Source organism: Podarcis vaucheri (genome assembly GCF_965113315.1).
Source record: "Podarcis vaucheri genome assembly, chromosome: 4".
Taxonomy (NCBI): domain Eukaryota; kingdom Metazoa; phylum Chordata; class Lepidosauria; order Squamata; family Lacertidae; genus Podarcis; species Podarcis vaucheri.
In genome coordinates, this window is record NC_138762.1 from 80359801 (window position 1) to 80382773 (window position 22973).

The window sequence follows — 22973 nt, forward strand, 5'->3', positions numbered from 1 at the left end:
CTACATATTAACCTGGGACTCAGACGTACAGCTGCAAATAAAACGTTTTAAATGTGTTGTAAAGTGCAATATAGAAATGTGACACTTAGATGGCGACAGTGAGCTATGGCAAATTCAATTTATTTTCCAAAACTTATTTTTATAAAAAAGCATTTTCACAGTGTTGTGTGTGTGTGTGTAGATTTCACCCTCCCCTCTTTTCTGCCTTTGGGCTTGTTAGCACATACATTAATGAAAAGGGGAATGGAAATAATCTATACTCCACCAAAATCAGACCCCCCGCAAACTTTGTGAATTTGTTGCTGCTGCTGCTAACTAGCCAGACATTTATTACATTTGGTTGCTGGGATAAGATCAATATCCAATTGTCCAATTGATAATTACTCTTTCATACCAGGAAAAATGCAACATGTATCTTCAGGCTCCATTGACCCCAGTGAAAGTTTCTTCTCCCTGTTGCTAATGCCAGTACTGGGTGTGGGGAGTAATGATCATTGTGATTGTAACTGGGTTGGGAAAGCCTAACCCCCACCTCTCGCAAATGTGGCCCCACTGAAAATTGCTCCTTTCACTTACAAAACAAAAGGCACTGACTTCCAGGGATGCATCATGGGAACCTAGTCTTATTAGTGGTGAAGCTGCATCATAGCTGTCAACTTTCGGATTTGAAAATAAGGGATCAGCAGCCTCACCTGTCCCGGAGACAGTCTACGGGATATCTAACAATCTGGGGAAGCAGCAGGAAATGGCGCTGAAATAAGGGAATTTCCCGCAAAATGGGAAGGTTGACAGCTATGAGCTGCATGCTCCGGCACTGCGGGTGGAGAGCAGGCGTGGGCATGGCTGGAGCATGTCCCAGGGGCGTGGCATGCCACCTGTGGGGGTGTGGCGCTCGGCACAGTGGGGGAGTGCGCGCCGCATGTCTGGGGGGGGGCTGCTGCAATGGTACCCCCTCCCCGATGATACCGGGGTCAGTGCGCTGCCCCCCCTATTCCTCCGCCAGTGAGTCTTATGCTAAGTATCATACTGTAAACCTGCAAACTGTCAGGATACACACAATCCTCATTATGGAAGAAGAAGAAGAGTTTGGATTTGATATCCCACTTTATCACTACCCGAAGGAGTCTCAAAGCGGCTAACATTCTCCTTTCCCTTCCTCCCCCACAACAAACACTCTGTGAGGTGAGTGGTGCTGAGAGACTTCAAAGAAGTGTGACTAGCCCAAGGTCACCCAGCAGCTGCATGTGGAGGAGCGGAGACGCGAACCCGGTTCCCCAGATTACGAGTCTACCGCTCTTAACCACTACACCACACTGGCTCCACACTGGCTTATGGAAAACACTGAACAATTGTAAAATCCAGTGTTCTCTTCTAATGGCAATAGTGTCCACCTGAGAGTTGCTGGAACTGAGTTCTGGTGAATTCCAGCTAAAAAAAAAGGCCTGGTAAAATCTGTCCACTTCCTAGATGAATGAGGATTTGGATCTGGGTCTTCCTGGTCATAGTCCAACTCTCAAATGCAATCTCTCTTATTCCTTTCTTTGGCCCTCGTCCATCCTGCTTTCTTAAGGTCCCTATCACCATGTAACTCCTATTCTACCCAGATCCTACACACTGGTTTACCCTTAGCTTTATAGGAACAGCTGTGTGTTTGAAAAATACATTGAATTTGTGTCCAACATTCCCATTTGGAAACTGGAATTTTTGTGCTACTACCGCAGCTCATATTTGGTTAAACTTGCCATCCTTTTGGTCCTTTAGGTTGCATCATTTGACACCTGAGATGTGTGTTTTCAGGACCAAACCTATTCCCATGACAGTAATCTGCTTTAACTATTTTTAGTACTGAATTTTAAATTGCTGTGACCTTCTAGTGAAGGCTTGTTAATAAATTAAATAACAGCAACCACAGTAATACTTTTGATATTTTGTTGCCAAGTTTATAGAGAATTAATTTGATTCAGTGTTGCTCATTCGCTCTGCATTTCATGATTTCATGTCACCTTATGATGTTTTGACGATTTTATTGTACATCACCATGACATTTCTCTTACAAAGTTGGCAGTTCATAAATTTTCTTATAAAACAAACAAACTAGATCTCCCATTACCCAAATGCTGTTCGGTTGATTTTTTTTTAAAAAAATGTAATCTCAGTTCAAATGCCTAATTGGTTTATTGTGGCGTGAACTTCAGAAAGTTATGACCAAGCTCATAAACATGAGACTGATATACAGTTGAAGAGCAACATTTTTCCATAAGAAGGCTAAACGATTACCAAAATCCATGCAAACAAACAAACAAACCCAGTGTCTGATATAGTCAGTTTGGTGTGTTACTAGATGTAAACTTCACATCAGTTTCGCTGGACTGGTCATGTTGTGCGGATGCCTGATTATCGTCTTCCAAAGCAACTACTCTATTCCAAACTTAAAAATGGAAAGCGTAATGCTGGTGGTCAACAAAAGAGGTTTAAAGACTCTATCAAGGCAAATCTTTAAAAATGTAGTATAAACACTGACAGCTGGGAAACACTGGCCTGCGAGCGCTCCAATTGGAGAACAGTCTTTACCAAAGGTGTCATGGGTTTTGAAGATGCTCAAACCCAGGATGAAAGGGAGAAATGTGCTAAGAGGAAGGCACGCTTGGCAAACCCTCAGCATGATCAACAACCTATGTCTCCACTGTGTGGATCCAGAATTGGCCTCCACAGTCACTTATGGACTCACTTTTAAAACCGTGTTTATGGAAGACAATCTTACTTGGCTGCAAGTGAACACCAAACAAGAAGATAGATGTAAGCCTGAATGTCCCTACAGAAAAATATATGTCCCGATCAGAATTGCTGCATCCTGTCCTTACTGGTCTGAGGGGTGAATGCTAGCAGGTCCCACTCAACCTGTGTGCCAAATAAGTTCAACCTGCATAAGTGAAAAGCAAGGTTATATCACACCACAGAAGGACTTTCTGTAGGGAGATGACTGCACAGTTTATTCAAGCTAAGAGCTACTGCGCTGAATTCACTAATCAGCTTTAACTCTGCAACAATCTCACATTCTAGCCCCAACTGTATACTTTTCGATTATTATGCAGCCTGACTCTTCAGCTTAGAGATGCCAGTGTCCTGGGCTACTGAAATATTCATTGACTGGCTTCCCGGTGTTGCCATTTTCAACATCTGATTTCCTCCATTTGTTCTGTCATGTAGTGACTGCCCTGCCGGCTTATGTAAATAGCAGAAGGGCATTGTTGGTAAGCGATAGCACCTGTCATGTTGATAAATCATAGATTTTTATTCGTTATATGTAGCATCCTAAGAAAGAGACAGTCTGCCCCTCTTCTTCTTCACATCTACAGTGGTACGCTTCAGGTTACAGACTCCGCTAACCCAGAAATAGTGCTTCAGGTTAAGAACTTTGCTTCAGGATAAGAACAAAAATCATGCTCCGGCGGCGCAGCGGCAGGTTAAGTGGTGCTTCAGGTTAAGAACAGTTTCAGGTTAAGTACGGACCTCCGGAACGAATTAAGTACTTAACCCGAGGTACCACTGTATATGCTATTTACATGCCCACTAGTCCTTCAGTGCTCATAAAGTGTGCTTGTTTTCTAACTGGACTCAGAAATAAACCTCTTTTAAAACAGCACCCCTTTGGCCGAGTCCAGCCCAGCACCGATTGTAGTGATCTTCATCCTAGCTTCTCACTATCCCAATACACTGTTGCATACAGGCTTTCTGGTTTTTTGGAATGTTGCAAAGCTTCCCATTCTTATTCAGAAGTGCCCTGGAAATAGTTGCACATCTGGAAAAGAAATGAAAGCATTGGGGAACTAGTGTGTGTGGAAATGGGGTGCAGCAGAAAGTGACGATTCATCCATCTGCCCCAAAACACAGAGAATAACTGATTTTCAAGTGGAATTGTTTGGAGTCCAGTTTTCCACAAATTTACAGGGGGGGGGGTGGAGAGCATTCAGACTGGTATTGTTTGAGGGTGGACTATGCAGATGAAACAGGATGTGGACTATGCAGATGAAACAGGAATGCAAATAGTGCAAACAAGGCCCATAGGACCATAGGGCAGTATTCAACTAGAGCAGAACCATTTCTGCCTGTACGTTGGGCATTCCCAACACCACATACCCCCCAACTCCCTAAATCTGCTCTAGAGGGTTTGGGAACTCCTGAAACAGACTCATGGAGCGAGCTGGAGGATGAGATGCAAAGAACAGTTGTGCAATCTCACTGAGTTACTATTTGGCTAACTGCAATGCGAATCAGCCGTCTGGCTGAATTGAATGAACTGATCTGTGATGGACTGATGAATGGAGAGCCCTGCCTTAGGGCAGGATATTGGCAGGAATGGCCTTTGTATCTCTTCCAACCGTTGATTACATCTGATGTTAACAGAGTTATCCCTGCTTTCAAGCTGTTCTGCTGAGTCATCTTGAAGGAGCACGCGCTTGTCCACTTGCTGTTATAAATGAGGTTTAAATACAAGACATCAAGGCATCTCTTTATTTGTAAATGATTCACAAATTCCTTTGACCCATGCTCCCAATTCGCCTCATATACTCCATGGGCAAAATCAAAGCCCTGTGGTTCTGCACCTGCATTTAGATTTCCTTTTTTTAAAAAAAAATGAACCTACATACCTCCAAAGTCAAGGTCAGCATCTTGATGATTGATTAAAAGGTGAAAATGGAAGTTATCAGCAGATAGAGAAAGAAGGAGCTGCAGGGTTGAGTGGTGGTAGGACAAAAAGTCTCCGCAAATACAAAAAGTCACCTCATTGGGGATAATGTACTCTCCTGATGAAGATCAATGATGTGCATCTGAATGCTATTAGCTATCCACTGACAGTCCATCTTGGATGCATCTCTAGATAGTGCAAGCTATTAACTTTGGAGGGCAGTTATGCTTGCCCATAAGAACGCAACACAGAGGCTTTTGTTCCATTTCCCTACAAGACTGTACTTTATTAAAAATTGTTAGATGATGGAGCTCAGGCAGGGAGGGGAACCCATTCGCCTGCGCTTTTAACTTTGCAGGGAGAAGTCCAAAGAGCTCTCCAGCATGTCATAATGATCTGTAAATGCACGAAGTAATTGCGGGTTGTTATTGCTGCCTGCCTGCCTGTGAGCAAAAGATGAACTGCTATCAGTATTATTTGCAGACATAAGCACAATACAGAGGAGGATGGAGAGAGGGAGGCTGGGATAGCATAGCTGAGTTTTGGGACCACTGCTCTGTAGATTTGAAAGTCCCTTTCTCTAAACCAGGAGTGGCCACATGCTCTCCAAATGCTGTTGGATGATAGCTCCCATCAGCTGTGACCATGGTCCATGATGGCTGGTGCTGGTGGGAGTTGGACCCAACAATATCTGGAGGGCAACAGGTTAGCCACCCCTGCTCCAAACACACAATGTGCTAGGATGGAGGCTACAATAGTGGCTGTGAGTGTTCAATCAAATTCTAGAGGAGCAGAAGTGAAAGAGGCATGGTCTGCTGCTGTGAGGAGGCTCCCTGCCTGGGGCCTGGGTCCGTCCCTTCTGCCTCCCCACAAATCACTGCTTTGAATGAAAGGGCTGGTGCCGGGCTGTTTTCATTGTCACTATTTGTATGATCTAAACATATTTGAACTGATTGGTTCAAAACTGGGAAAGGAGTACGACAAGGCTGTATATTGTTTCCCTGCTTATTTAACTTATATGCAGAATTCATCATGCAAAAGGCTGGGCTGGATGAATCCCAAGCCGGAATTAAGATTGCCGGAAGAAATATCAACAACCTCAGATATGCAGGTGACACAACCTTGAAGGCAGAAAGTGAGGAGGAATTAAAGAACCTTTTAATGAGGGTGAAAGAGGAGAGCGCAAAATATGGTCTGAAGCTCAACATCAAAAAAATGAAGATCATGGCCACTGGGCCCATCACCTCCTGGCAAATAGAAGGGGAAGAAATGGAGGCAGTGAGAGATTTTACTTTCTTGGGCTCCATGATTACTGCAGATGGTGACAGCAGTCACAAAATTAAAAGACGCCTGCTCCTTGGGAGAAAAGCAATGACAAACCTAGACAGCATCTTAAAAAGCAGAGACATCACCTTGCCAACAAAGGTCCGTATAGTCAAAGCTATGGTTTTCCCAGTAGTGATGTATGGAAGTGAGAGCTGGACCATAAAGAAGGCTGACCGCCGAAGAATTGATGCTTTTGAATTATGGTGCTGGAGGAGACTCTTGAGAGTCCCATGGACTGCAAGAAGATCAAACCTATCCATTCTGAAGGAAATCAGCCCTGAGTGCTCACTGGAAGGACAGATCCTGAAGCTGAGGCTCCAATATTTTGGCCACCTCATGAGAAGAGAAGACTCCCTGGAAAAGACCCTGATGTTGGGAAAGATGGAGGGCACAAGGAGAAGGGGATGACAGCATGAGATGGTTGGACAGTGTTCTCGAAGCTACCAGCATGAGTTTGACCAAACTGCGGGAGGCAGTGGAAGACAGGAGTGCCTGGCGTGCTCTGGTCCATGGGGTCATGAAGAGTTGGACACGACTAAACAACTAAACAACAACAACAAAAGCATATTTTATATATTGTTACTGGCTCCCCAATCTCTGTGCACAAGATTCCAGGGGTCTTGGCACTTAGCCAGGGTTTGTGTTCTTTCGGAACGAGGCACAGTGGAGTCTGTGGTGTCTTTAAGAAATACAGTTTGTTTTGATGGAGGGAATGTAGAATATTACACCCTAATAACGTCTCTTACTGCTCTCTGCACAGCTTCAGCAAGGTTGGGTCCAGACAGAATCCAGCCATGCAGCTTCTCCCAGCCAGGAGTTCTCCTCCTGCCCTGCCTTTCAAACCTTTTTTTTAAAATGCCAGTTTTTCTTTAGCCCACATCACCGCCCAATGCCCACCTCCCAGCTTACATCATCAAATGCTGAAATCCTAAACCTGGTTTTTGTCTGTGCTCATGGGAGGAGGGGCTCACACTCCCCTGCTGCCCTGGCATAGGGTAACCGTTTGTGTCAATCCCCCATTATTTAGCAATTGTTGTTTTTTTCAGTAAGCTACCTTGAGTCCTGTCAGGGGAAAAGGCAGGGTATAAAATAATAATAATGGAATGCTGAAGAATTTTTTTCTTCATAATTTCATGATATTTCCTTCAAAGGCATTGAACTTACTATTAAAAAGGTAAAGGACCTCTGGACTGTTAAGTCCAGTCAAAGGCAACTATGTGGTTGTGGTGCTCATCTCGCTTTCAGGCCGAGGGAGTTCTTTGGCAACATTAAGCTTATTTATACAGAGGTAAATCTCATACCTATGCAAACATTCCATGCCCCTCTGGTCGTTGTTAACATCCTTGCAACATGCACTGCACATTCATGTTTAACACTAGTGTTACCTGCTTGGACCAGCAGTTATTGGCATGCTAATATTGACACACAAATGGGCCAGGGCACTTGATAAGTGCATATCACGGACACACATAACATATTTACATGGCCTGAAACTTAGCTAAATGTGACCAAAGTAATTTATTAACATATTGCCCCACAGCTGTTTAATTTGTGCACACTCTTTTTTAAAAATACTAACAAATATTCAAATACAGCTATAGTTTTTATATTTGTAATAATTTATTTTATTATTTATACCCTGCCATCTGGCTGGGTTTCCCCAGCCACTCTGGGTGGCTTCCAACAGAACACTAATACAGTGGTACCTCAGGTTACATACGCTTCAGGTTACAGACTCCGCTAACCCAGAAATAGGTTAAGAACTTTGCTTCAGGATGAGAACAGTTTCAGGTTAAGTACGGACCTCCAGAACGAATTAAGTACTTAACCCGAGGTACCACTGTAAATAATTCTAAATTATTTTACACATTGGCCATTTTCTGGATGTGGACAAAGGAGCAACTGAAAGCTGCAAAGCCCCAGACCACAAGCTTGCCTTAATGTATCTGAAAGCTTTCCAGAAAAGATGTAACTTTTGATTGTCTGGACACCTGTGGAAAACCACAGAAGCGGGGGGGAAATGTGCTAAATATATTGTAAAATCACCCTAAACATTCACCTTAGGATAAACAACAACAACAACTGCCTTTAAAAATAAAGTTAAAATCCCGAAAATAAAGGTTGCAATACTAAGAATACTCACTTCAACATAAGTCTCATGTAGGTCAGTGTAAGTTCGTTTCGGGTTGGGTTGATTGACATAACGATAAAGTGGATGACATGTACTAAGCTTTTGTGATAAATCGGAAAGAGTGTGCATAGTATGATTGACACACCAAAGAAAATACAGCGGTTATTTATAATTGTGCTTCATCCATCCATGCAAATGAATTGCCTCAGAGTACCGATGCCTCGTTAAGTGCTGGCCTGGAACCAGTAAACTCACAGACAACTTAGCTGCCTGGATGGATGACTTATGGTCTATAATTGCCCCTCTTTATTTAAAGTGTGCATGTTAATAATATATATTTGCACATTCTAACTCATTCCAATACAGTATTCCACAATCTTAGCAAATATCTGTCTCTTTGTCCTCCCTTTCTTCACCATAGGACTTACCTCTGAGCAGACATGGTTAGGATTGTGCTGTAAGTCTGGATTCAACTCATTGACTCACTGTGGACTGGCACTTGACGAATGTGTGCGGCTGCTATGAGTGAGTAAAACTAGAATCCTGTGATGGCCTGGGATTTGGACTCGGAGGCTGAACCTGAAGAATCCCAGCCTGCACAGGAGTCCCCGCCTCCAGAACCAGCTGAGCCGAGGCTGGGGCTTGAGCCTGAAGGGTCCTCACTTGTGCTGGATCCTCAGCTGCAGGCACTAGCTGAGTCTGCTCGGGCTCCTGAGGTGATGGAGGACCCATTGCCTGCAGGTGCTCCACTTTCAGCCTCCAACCCTTCAGCCTCTCCTGAGCTGCAGAGGCTCAGGGCAGAGAGACGGAGGGAACTAAGTTCCTGCAGGAGGAGTGCTCGCCTCCAGGCCAGGAGAGGCGAGTCACCTGAGGATCGGGGCCGCCCTATGCTTCGGGGCAGATAAAAGCCAGCCAGCCCCAGTCCCAGGTTGTGGGAGCAACGTTGTTGGTAGCCTGTTCCTGCCTGCACCCTGTCCTGCTCTCCTGCCAGAGTTCCTGACCTCACCCGACTCCCTGCCTTGGACCCAGCTTCAGCTTTGACGGACAGCCTCCATACCGCACCCTTGACCTTGGACTGGACTCGGACCTTGCCGCACAGTTAACCCTTGGGACCAGCACAAATCCTTTGTTTCCAGCCTTTGATTTTATATCAATGTGAAGATTATGATGTTGATCATTTCTCAGTTGCACCTAAACACCTTTTCCAACACGTTCCAAATGGGAGTGATGACAGCTGGAAGAGATTTACGGTATGCATGAGATCCATTCCCCACTCCCAGTTTTCAGTATGTGAAGTAGCGCGTACTATTTCTTCTCTCTTTTTTCCTCCACGAGTCATGGATGCACAAGATGAGCAACATGTGTAGTTGATAGTACACTATGCCCAACATTATGTCCACATCCTTCTCCTCCCAATCTAAGAGCACTTTGGATTTATTCTCCACACTGTAAATTTCTAAGAAAAACAAATTTCACCTAGGTGCATGTACTCCCAGAAACAGAAATCAAACTCGATCTACAGAGAAAGATATGTCATACACACAACTCAGCTATGAAGTTGTGTTTAGAAAGCTTATTACAATTTGGTTATATCATTAATTACAAGGCTATCCAGCAGTACAATTAGAGAAGGAATGAGCCCTGTCCCACATAACAGAATCCATTGAATAAGCCTCTGTATTTCATGAAGCATTCATACTAACCCCCCTCTCCCCCCCAAATCACCTGAGATTTCTCTTTTTCTGTAACATTTTTACAGAGTGCACACTAATGGCGTTTTTTTGAAGGGAGACTAGACTTTATGCTTGCGTTCTGTTCCATTTTGCTTTGTCGAACGAAATAATTATAGACTTTAATGCAATTTTCAGGATTTACACAGAGCCATATTATCTCTGTTAGAAGATCACCAAATGGATTTTACTCGCTGGTCCATCCTGTTGCCAATGAACAACTGGACATTTAACAAATTATTCCTTGCAGCGGACAAGACACACGCACAAACTTTTCTCACATGGTTGTGAAACAGAGACAATGGATGCACAGAACAGCCTCTGTCACTTAGAGCCAACCTGTATTGTTGCTATTAATATTATTGTTTCAATTTATTAACCACCCTTAACCAGGGGTTCCTAAGGTGGGCTACAGCAATTTAAAGTGCAATATTAAAAACAAATTAGACAAACTGAAGACAGAAGAATAGGGTGGGTCCTCCTAATTATCTATCTATCCTCTTGATCTATCATCTATCTATCATCTATCTATCATCTATCATCTATCTATATCTATCTATCTATCTATCTATCTATCTATCTATCTATCATCTATCTATCTATCATCTATCTATCTATCTATCATCCATCTATATCTATCTATCTAACCTACCTACCTTCTCTCTCTCTCTCTCTCTCTCTCTCTCATAATCTATCATCATCTATCTTTGTCTGGTGTCAAAGGCTTGAGTAAAGAGGTGCATTTTCAGCATGCAGACAGAAACAGCATAATGAAAATGCCAGCTGCACCTCTGAGGTCAGGCAATCTCACAACTTAGTGGTTGCCAATTGTTCCAATCTATTGATAAAGAGCAGGTTTGCTTTAAGCATGCTTAAGTCTATATCCAACCCAGTGATTCAGTGGGGTAGGTGGTTCGGTCCCACTTCTGCCTCTATATGCTTTGAGTTCTTAGTGAGGGCTCATCCACACATCCTCTAGTGCCCTGCCTAGAAAACAGAGGTCCAAGCAGTTTCCCCCTTGCCTTACTCCTTTCCAAGGGAAAAGCCATTCTCTGGCCTCAGCCCAGTATACCTGAAGGAGCGTCTCCACCCCCATCGTTCTGCCTGGACACTGAGGTCCAGCACCGAGGGTCTTTTGGCAGTTCCCTCACTGCAAGAAGTGAGGTTACAGGGAACCTATCTGACATTTTGAAGACGTCTGAGGGCTGCCCTGTTTAGGGAAGTTTTTAATGACTGATGTTTTAATGTATTTTTAATCTTTTGTTGGATGCCACACAGAGTAACTGGGGTAACCCAGCCAGATGGACGGGGTACAAATAAATTATTATTGTTGTTGTTGTTGTTACTACTACCCCAATTGCCTCCTCTCCTCCTCAGCTGTCTCCAGTCCATTTTTCTTAAAAAAAAATGGCGCCTTTGTTTTCATCTTCTCTACCCACCTTTTTTACCTTGTTTCACGTCTGTTAAATGTATGCCTGCAGGATGGGATTGTCTGAAAAAAATAAACACCCTTATACAGTGGCTTAAAAATGGTATTTTATAAAGGCACAACAATACATTTCATTTTAATGCATATATTTTTGAACCACCAAGCACGTGGTCGTCACAACTTCTGAACACTTTGAGCTGGTAGTGCGTCTTCATTGCTCTGCTTTGCAAAGTTTGTTGATCAATAATTATTGTCTGATGCATTTGTAGAAATATACATTCTGCTCTGTCTTTTCCACCGAGCAAGGGTAAGGAATTTCAGCATTATTATATTTCAACAGCAATAATCTGAAATCAAAGAACAACCCAGGCTTTGGAAAGAAAATAGGGCCTCCCAGGAATTCTTTGTTGAAAGCCACAACCCTTTCTTCAGCTAAGATGAGGCAGGCTCACAAAAAGCTTTGATAGTTCCAATTTGCTCTATAGATCTCCTCCTCCTGAGGAGTTTGGAATAATAGCAAGAATAAAAGCGAGGCCGGTTCATTTCTTCGGCTTTCATAGATACCACTTGGAATGTTCTATTACATTTCCGCATTCCCTCCCCAACTCTCAGATGGAAAGTTGCGCAGATAGGAAGCTACTAATGACATCTTAGCTGTCTTCTGCTCAAAGGAAAAGAAGATAAAAAATCTTGCTGCAGTATAATTATCGGAAATAAGGTGCTGTTTCCAGCAGGCTTTCTCAAGAGGCGAGCGAAAATAATGAGCAGAAACAGCCCTCTATGAATTCAGAACTTAGAGCAGAGCAAACCCATAAGGGTTTTCTGACCTGAGATCGCAACACTCGCAATAGAACATAATCTTCCCACAAGCCCAGATGAAACCCATAATGGCATTTAAAAGGTCTTTCCTAAACAATGTGGCAATAGATTGTAAAAAGGACTAAGACAGTAACAACAAACACTTCTTTGTGCTTTTTTAGCTTCTGCCTTTTTCAATGAACGAAGGAGGGGATTAAAAAAATAATTCAGCCTAGTTTTCTAGTTGTTTGGAAATATAAATTCAGAACTGTTGCTTAGCTTAACAATCCCCATAGGGATCTTGTTGGGTTTATTATTATTATTATTATAGAGTGATGCCCTTAATTCAGTTATTATTATCCCTATTATACATAAAAGATGGGGAAAAAAGAGATCTACTGTATACAGAAGCATGTATCTATTTAACACATATAAGTATTCAATTAAATTGTAATCTGTAAATATGTAGACCATCATTGCATAGCCCTAGGGAAAGAAATGTAAATAAATGAAATAAAAATCTCCCAGGCCTAATGATAATTTTAGAGTAACTTTTTCAAAATTCTTTTTCATGTTGTCAGTGAAGTTGAACTTCAATCATCCATTTTTACTGAAGAAAAAAATAGGCCAGATTTATAAAGCTAATAATGATTTATTCCTGTCATTATTCTTATTTATCTATTCCCCAACCCCACGCCTGTGTACACAGCAACCCCTTTTTGATTAAGGATTTTGTGAATTTTGAAAGGCACTTGATGAATTGTGCAGAGGCTGCTTAATATTAATAGTGATGATCTTTGTTGGATGAAGTTGTCTCAGTCCCAGCTGCTGGCTTTTGTGATGATGCCAAGTAAGTTTCCATCAGCAAAAATTGCGCAAACTCTCTTGCAAGGGAGAACTTACACACCCAAAAGACTCAAGATACGAGGTTTCTTGCAGATAACTGTGTGAACAGGTTATAAATAATTTAAATAAATAAATAAATGATGCCCAAGTCCTGGAAATAAAACAAGGATGTGTAATTTATTTATTTTTCATATCTCCAGCCTAGTTTAGATGGACCCTGGGGTGTTAACATATAGTGTGGAATCCTGGATGTCATTAGCCCAAAGATGGAAAGAAGCGATAATCCCAACAAAATGGCAAGCCAAGATGCTGGACTGTGCTGAAATGGCAAAACTTACTGGGAGACTCAGGATTCAAGAAGACAAGGACTTTAAAAAAGAATGGGGGGGAATTATAAGTTACCTAGGAGACCACTGTAAGCAAATTAAAACTTTAGCTGGACTTTAAGAAACACTTGTAAGGTAACGAAGATTATGGATAATTTGGAAAAATGGAGATTGTGGAGAATATACTGAAATGTACTTTTAAATTCTGTTTTAAGGACCCATGGGGGGGGGAAGTCATGAGATTCAGAGAATCTCGCAAAATGGTTATACAAACTGTTTGAATGGAAATTATGGCACCTACACAAGCCAATATGTGGTGCGAATCAGCACTCTTGCTGTTATGTATTGAAGTTCTCACCCTGGCCTCCAGAGGTATTATGTATATAGTTTTCACTCAGGTCCATGTAAGTTAATTTAGGCGGGAAACCCTGGGGTGTTGTTACAATGTTGACAGCCGGCTGCCTATAAAAGCAGGTGGAATGAGCTGTTCAGTTCAGTTCAGTTCCAGCTTACTTATAAAGAACTACTTGGAGAAATCTCTGTGTTGTCTGCTATGTCCATCCACTACTTAATACTTGCCATATACATTAGTATGGGTACCAACTATTTCTCTGTTTGAGGATATCTTTCTTTACACAGCTTGGACTCTCTGCTGTCAAAAACAGGTAAAGACTAGGAATATAGCGGGAAGAAAAAATTAACGGAGAAATTCATCTTATATTGCAGGATTGGCTAAAATTTTGTGGCATGTGGACCACATGTGCCCTCTGGCTAATGCTTGTTGTGATCCAAAGTTGGTGTGGCCACCCCACATTCTTGGAGTAAGACCCACACTCGTAGGCACACAGCACCCCCACGCCCCGTGTATGGGTATTGTGCTTGCAATAGGTTTCAAAATGTGTCCATGGACCTCGAAAGATTGGCAATCTCTGATCTAACTACTGCACCAACACTGCCATATTCCACAATAGCAAAAGAATAGGCAGTGTACATAGCATACACAGGGTGACTTCCCTTGTGAACACTGATGTTCTGGAAGATTTCTGGTTTCAGAATTGAACGGTGTACACACTATCATGTTATTTTGCCATTAGTTGCTACCTTATTACCTTAATGACTTTTGAATCTCTGCTCAGCACTTTACCAAACCAATGAAAGTTCCTCTACAAAAATTGGGCTAAATAAAAGGTTAATGTGTCATTTTTAAGCACTTTTTATCTTGTTGTACCTGTAGCAACTTTTATGGGGAATGTCTAGAATCCGGCAGATTGATAGATCTTGTCAGGTGAATCCAGGGTGTCATGTTTCCTGTCATTAGGGTCGGGAAGGCAGAAACTTATTTTCCTCTGCTTTTTCCAAACTAAAGGACTTTACTAAATTTCACTAGACTTATTACCGGTGATATTTATTCATATGCCAGTAGTCTGATTTGTCTTTATCTTTAGATCACTTTGTTTAGAGCAATTATATAATTTAATGGTAAATAATAGAAAGGTTTTGAATTTCAGAGATGTGAATGTTTTAACCTGATGCTTTCATCAGCTGAAAACACTGGACAATAAATAGCATTTTAACTTTACAGATTTGCTGTGATGCCCAATCACTGAGAAATAACTTATGGGAACTCTCTCAATGCTCATAGCTGGGGGTTTTTTTTATTGACGATTGCCTCACTGTAGCCATAGATATAAGACATTTATCATTTGGTATCTCAGACACTCTGCCAGCTTTCCATGCTTGGGAAATGTATTTCATCACAGAGCTGTCCAGCCAAATGGATGGTGTTCCTCTGTACTAAATTTATGGCTCAATTACAATCAATCTTATACTATCAGCTCCCAGTGCATGTATACAATTAATACCAACAAAATAGAGAACCATCATTTTAGGTGTCTTGCTACAAAAAGAACTAAATCAATGCTCCTTCTTCATAGATAATTGGCTTTAGCACATGATCTGCTGAATGACAATTTTCACCTCTACAGATGTAACAGGGAAAGAGTCCGTTTGTAATGGTAAACATCTATTCTAGTTTTTGGCTAAAGGGTGGGGTATAAAATTGGAATTATCATTAAAGGATTGAAGAGGGGATAATGCTCAGGCAGATGTAAAACTCAAGAGCTTTCTATAGAAAAAAAAATATTGTTAAAGGACAGAGCATTCTTAATCCCCACCAGCTTCCACAGGAATAAAGCATCTTCGGTAAATCTAAATAAATTTGCTTAATTGATTTTGATTATTTATTTTCTAAACTGCTTAATATATTTAAAATCTCTCTCAGCAACATACAAGAAACTGAAGCAACAACAGACAACGTAAACAAATATTACCAAAATACAGAGTTACATACAGAAATGATTGCACTAATACAAAATTACTAATATATAATGTTAGTACTAATATACTAATAATACTAATATACAGTGCTTTTTTCTGGGGGTATGCAGTGGTATGCATACTAAACATTTTGTGAATCTAAGTTTGGCCTCATTGAGGGGCAGTATTTCAATATGAGTAGGGAAATGAGAGTAACCCTCAACATTTTTTTAAAGAAAAAAAGCACTGCTAATATATAAATCAATTCATTTTCATTCTGACACACCCTTCTTTCCTTCTGACACCCCTCCCAGCCTTCGGGTTCCCACCGAGGTCTGACCAAACTTTCAGGTCACTCACAAAATCTCACAATGAGAAGAGTTCATGGAAACAGTGGACATCACCCTAGGTGGAATCTACACACATGTTAAAAAAGTGAAAATGATTTATTTTTTTAAAAAAAAAATGTTTTGAAAAATGCATTGAATTTGCTATAGCTCACATTCGCCATCCGGTGTCACAATTGTATATTGCACTTTGCAACACATTTAAAATGTTTTATTTGCAGCTGTATAGCTGAGTCCTTAGTCTCTCTCTCTCTCTCTAGACTTGATTTTTATAGGCAGGACCAAGGAGGATGGTACTTCCTCAGGCTACCCACAGCTGTGTCCCATTCAGCTGCACTCTCCACACCCAGTTCCAGGTACAGCAGGCTTTTGGAGTTTCCCAGGGGGTCCAGAGGATGGGAAGAAGGGGTCCCCTCCCACTCATAACTCTTCCTTCACTCTCTGCACTCTCCTCCTCCTCCTCCAGCTGCTTTTCTCAGTACCAAAGAGGAGAGAGTTTTCCCAGCCAGTGCACTTCCTTATGTGTTGCACTCATATGTGGCTGGTGGGCTTCCTGGCATCAGGATGCAAGATTAGATGGGCCTATGGCATACAAATATCTGCTGGAAATGTAAAGAAAAAAAGGAACCTTATATCAGATGTGGTGGAAGTGTAAGGTAATAAAAGCATTCCACGAAATGATATATAATGAATTGAAATAAATGTTTAAAATAACTTTTATTTTTTAAAAAACCTAGAAGCTTTTCTATTAGGAATTATAGATACCGATATTCCAAAGAAGAAGAAAAGACTTTTTCTGTATGCGACAACAGCTGCACGGATGCTATTAGCCCAGAGATGGAAAGAAGATAAAGTCCCTACCAGAAAGAAATGGCAAATTAAACTGTTGGACTATGCCGAAATGGCAAAACTGACTGGAAAGCTCAGGAACCAAGAAGACCAAAACTTTAACAAAGAATGGGGGAAATTTATAATTTATCTTGGAGACCAGATGAAAGCATCAGCAGGATTGTAATGTAGCAAGCACTATGGAGATAATGGGTATATATAAAATATGGACTATTGGAAAAGATGCAGTAGAAAGGGTTTAATAATAGGACCCATGGAAGGGAAAGTGAGAAGTCCAGTGGTTCAGAGGAATCTCCAGATGTATGGTTGTATCGTTATGATTTTATACTTTTAAAATCAAATAAAAATTATTTCAAAAGTAAATAAATAGATGGGCCTTGGCCTTGATCCAGAAGGTAACCCCTAAGCTACACTGCAGGTAACCAAAGGGCTTCTAAACTGGAAGAATTACACTCATGCCTACGTGGAAATGTGTCATTCTGAATCCCTTCTCAAAAGTAGCAGCAGAAGAGAGCTCAGGAGCAGCGAAGCAGAGCTCTCTCACCATACCAAGTCTGGCTTGCAGGCCTACATAGCATCCTGCAAAGGGATGCCTGGACCTCATAAAAATTAGTAATGTTCATTTGGCCTCAGCAGTGACAAAGTAACCCACAAAGCCTACAGCAATAATCCCTGGTTGAAAGGATGCAATTTATAAATCTAAGAAACAGACAGTTTTGAATTGCTTTCTCCTCTCCAGAGAACATGGCTGTCGGAGGGTTGAAGTTGATTGCCTTGTTGCCCTGAACTGCTTTCCTTTTCCCTCAAATGGCTTCAAAACTCCAAAGCCTTTTATTCTACAAAGCCTTTTATTTAACATCATCTGATTTTGTTGAATCCAGTTACGTTTAGCAAAATATTCTGCTGAGTTCTAGGGTTTCATGAATGATTCACATACTTCTTTTTTTTAAGATAATTTTTATCAATTTTTAAAACACATAAATTGTCATGCATACCACAAAACTTCACATCTTATACAGTCTTTTTGGACTTCCATCAGCACCTCTGATGGTCCCCCATTTTTATCATTTCTTCTGCATTTCTTAAATTCATATTGCCTTTAATTATCTTAACTAACACCCTCCTCTTTATCCAATCATGCAATAATTCAAATTATTCACCTCACAAAACTTCTTGCAAACCTACAAATGTAATCTGATCATCACAATTACTTTTCAAATAGTCCATAAATTTACACCAGTCTTCTGTGAATCTCTGGTTCCGCCGGTTTCAAATTCTTCCTGTTAGTTTACCTAATTCTGCATAGTCCATCAATTTCATCCTCCAATCTTCTTTCGTTGGTAATTCTTCTTGCTTCCATTTTTGTGCCAATAATATTCTTGCTGCTTGCCCAACATGAAACATGAACAGAAAAGTGCATAATATCTGCAATACATTGGGTTTTTAAAAAAAACAAACCACAAAAACAAAACACTGCAAGAGTCATTTTTGTCACATCAGAAAGCCCTTGTTCACATAAGCATCATGATATGTACATTACAGCAGCCCATAAAACTAGTGAACCAGCATTGCAGGTGAATCTCTGCCGCTCAACTCTGGAGGTCTGGTTACCAATGTTGTTAGCTACAGGCTACCAGTGTGGCAAGGTACTCATACCTGCATATTTAGGATAGCTTTGCTGTGCTTTCTTCCACGGTAAATCCAGGAGGGAAAAGATGCTTGGGTGCTTCATCCGAGCTGAAATTCCCAAACATAGACTTCTTTCCCAATCAACTTTCCAGCAGCATATTTCACAATGCACCAAACTCAAGCTACAAAATCTTAAAAAAACAAATTTATTGAATATAACAGAGCTTGTAAAATGTACTATAACACTGCAGTTGTAAACACACTTTCTAGAGAACCCAATTGGGCACAGTAATATTTACATCGAAGTAAACATGGATACGATTGGGGTGTACAATGTCTGCTAAACACTGTGTTGCAGATCATTCTGTTCAAATACCACTAGGTCAAATTTAGATTTACGAATCACAAATCTGCTTTCAACAGAGTAATAAAAAACGCATTAGTTATGCACCCACTACATAATTACCCAGATAGACATTTTATCTTTCACTTAATTGATTTCCCCATATTTGCACTCAGTGCTTTATTTAACACAGCTTTCCCAATGGATATTGATCTCCTACTTTGAAACACTGAGGCCCAATAAAAGCATTAACTTCTGCCACTTATATATACATTTAAGAGTACATGCAAGAGGTCTCCTGAAGATGTGGGCAATGTAATGTATGGTATCAAGTTCTAGAAATCAGGATTTCCCATTTTGGATCATATCCCCACTTATGGAAGTTGGTCTACATATTTTCCATGTATGCTACCCTACCCATGCAGGTAGACCTGTCACATGAATGGTTTAATGTGCATCTCTACTTCTGCTGTAAAATATAGATCAGCACTGGCACTAATGACTGGGTGTCATCATATAACATGCAAGCTGATATATTTCACAGCCCATGTGATATGTGTAATAATTGTTTACTCCCTTCCATGAATGGAATTATATGTCCCTCATTTTTATTTTAGTACTCTACAAGAATAAAACCAAAGTATCTGAAAGCACAACAATACCAGCTGACATAATCAGCCATACATTAACCTGTTCAAATTTTAATGCATAGCTAAACCTAAATGTTCATTAAATTAGGAATATAGTTGGTCTTTCCTTATTGATTTTCCAAGTCCAATTTAATGTTCCTTTTCTTCTGCTGTAAATTTGTATGACGGTCACTACTAAATCTTTTGAGACCTAATTCGTCTTTTTAATTGTGTGTGAGAAGTGAAAAGGAGACTGTATTGATAAAGAAAACAAAACACTGTATTAACTTTTTTTTGTATGTTATGAGCTCTGATGTTTTTTTAAAAGAAGAGAGCAAAGGTTTGTACTAGTTAATGAGCAGATTTTCAAGTGGTACACCTGCAAAGCACTTGTTTCTGTGCTAAAAGAGGTATTTGAGGACATGTAATAAACTCCTAAAATAGCATTAATTGACTTAATTTAGCTGTATTGGAGTCTGATTTCCCTGGTGCCAAGCCCTTTCCACAGCTTAATGTAGCCAGAGGAGTCAGTGCTCCTGTAAATAGAAATATGATATTAAGGGGACAAAGCATACAGTCCACCAATCATCCAAACTGCTTCATAGCCTTGATTTATTTCCATGGGACTCAGGCAGGAATGCTTCACATTCCATCTGAATTTAACGTAGTAGTTTTAGCATCAGTCTGCTGTGCTTTTTGGGTTCTCTCAAAAAATTAGATGCATATATTTGAACTTTCATTCTCGTGTGTTGTGTATGCATTACTAGCGACGTACTGGTTTTATCCTAAATTCTTTATGACTCGGGACCTCAATATCTTTTGGGACACCTCTTCTGATATGAAGCTTCCCCCACACTTGGACCTTTTTTTAAAAAAGGGGGGGAGGAACAAACCCTCCACTCCCAGTTATTATCCAAGGTAAAATATTTATTAGTAAATATAGCTCAATATATTTCAGCATATCACTTTCCTCAGGGGCAAAAATCTATTGTTTCACTTGAACCGAATTGGATTGTGCATTGGTTTGCAACCATATTGTAGTTGTTCATTAGACCGTAGTACTCTTTGAAATAAATGAGGCTTAAAGCTGCTTAATTTAGGCTGAATTGTGTCCATTATTTCCATAATGTGGTTTTTTAATTTTATTTGTTTGCTGTAATAGATGTTTCTGGTTAAGAGTGCATCCCTAACTCTAGCCAGTGCCTGGTGTGGATTAGCAGACTGGTGGGGACATCACAACATCCATAGTCCTGCCAAGATGTTGGCTGGGGCTGAAGGTCGGGTGCCAGGCAGATAACTGTACTAACCTGGATGCCATCATATGCTGCCCCCTTCCGAATACCCAGATCAGTTGGCACAATGATGCTGGCAATATTTTGCAGGCAGAGAAGAGATCAGCAGAAGTCATCAACAGGGGCACCTCTGCCCAGTCCAACTCCCCCAACCCACCACAAAGGGTTTGGACTGCTCTTTAAGACAACATTGGAATGAATTATAAGCTTTGGATCCAGATTATGCTAGCTCAAGCTTCCTCAATCTCGGCCTTCCAGATGTTTTGAGACTACAGTTCCCATCATCCCTGACCACTGGTCCTGCTAGCTAGGGATCATAAGATATAAGAACGCCGCAAAACTGGAAGTAGTGTTCCGGTTAGCGAACTTTACCTCGGTTTAAGAATGGAAGCCAAATGGTGGAAGGGCACCGGCAGCAGGAGGCCTCATTAGGGAAAGCATGCCTCAGTTTAAGAACAGTTTAAGAATGGACTTCCAGAATGGATTAAGTTCGTAAACCGAGGTACCACTGTAGGTAGAAGTGTAATTAGTGGCTCCTGCACAAAAGGACAGTTTACAAACCAATGTCCTTGATGGTTTTGTTAAAGTTTCAGATCATTTGTATTGATGAGTATTTTATGAGTTCTCCTTGTTGTAACTCACTTTGGGATTGATTTCAGTGAAGGGAGGGCTAAAAGTAGCTCAGATAAAAACTAATAAATAGATATGAAGGATTCCAGTTATCTTGCGAATTGTATTGGCTGCTCTTCCGTTTCCTCAGATATGAGCTGCAAAACCTATGTTGCTTCAAGTATGTGATGTGGCCACAAGTTAGCAGTCAGATACAGTGGTACCTCGGGTTACATACGCTTCAGGTTACATACACTTCAGGTTACAGACTCGCTAACCCAGAAATAGTACTTTGGGTTAAGAACTTTGCTTCAGGATGAGAACAGAAATCGTGCTCCGGCGGCGCGGCGGCGGCAGGAGGCCCCATTAGCTAAAGTGGTGCTTCAGGTTAAGAACAGCTTCAGGTTAAGAACGGACCTCTGGAACAAATTAAGTACTTAATCCGAGGTACCACTGTATTTCTATTCTAACTTCCAACAGTACTGAACAAGTGTTAAAATGAATGTTAGCCTCTGAGCAAGGGTTTACTGTGGCAGGTGAAAATCGGTGTCGTTTCACAGCTCCTCTCATTGGGGGAGGCTAGACAGAGAGAGACGGTTAATGCTTTCTAATTACCAAATTATTAATCAAGTGCAAAGGTAATCTCTGGTCCTCGGGGTAAACAAGAAAGCATTATTAGATCTTTTCTAACAACTGGTACCTCATGTAAAAATAAAACGTTAAGGTTTTCAAAGTATCATTGTCATTAAAACTGCCACATAGCCCGAGGACTGTGCAGCATTTGGGATAGTAAAATAGAACTTGGTGTCAGCTCTATAACACAGAACCAAGCAGATTCTAACAGGAAGAAAGCGCGTCACGTCTCAGGTTTGTCACATATTTAGCCTGAGGAGGTAGCTTCATCATCCTTTAAATAATTGTGGTCACCAGCCTGCCACTTCAGATACTTAATGCTTCTGTGACTGGCTGAGACAGCTAATTAGGTAAATGGCAGAATAAGTCTCTGGTTAATGAAAGATGCTGCAACATCTGTTGTTCCTACGCCTAGCTAAAAGTAAGAGGAAGAGTCGACCAATGATGATGATGATGATAAATTTATTATTTATACCCTGTTCATCCGGCTGGGTTTCCCCAGTCAGTCTGGGCGGCTTACAACACATCTAAAAACATAAAAACATCCTTAAAAGCTTCCCTAAACAGGGCTGCCTTCAGATATCTTCTAAAAGTCAGATAGTTGTTTATTTCCTTGACATCTGAAGGAAGGGCAGTCGCCAGTACCGAGAAGGCCCTCTGCCTGGTTCCCTGTAACTTTGCTTCTCGCAGTGCTGAACCAGCAGAAGACCCTCGGAGAAGGACCTCAGTGTCCAGGTTGAGAGATGGGGGTGGAGACGCTCCTTCAGGTATACTGGGCCATGGCCATTTAGGGCTTTAAAGGCCAGCACCAACACTTTTAATTGTGCTCAGAAATGTACTGGGAGCCAGTGTAGATTCTTTAGGACTAGTGTTATATGGTCCCAGTGACCACTCCCAGTCACCAGTCTAGCTGCTGCATTCTACATTAGTTGTAGTTTCCATGTCACCTTCAAAGGTAGCCCCACATAGAGCGTGTTGCAGTAGTCCAAGCGGGAGATAACCAGGGTATGCCCAACTTTGGTGAGACAGTCTGCAGGCAGGTAGGGTCTCAGC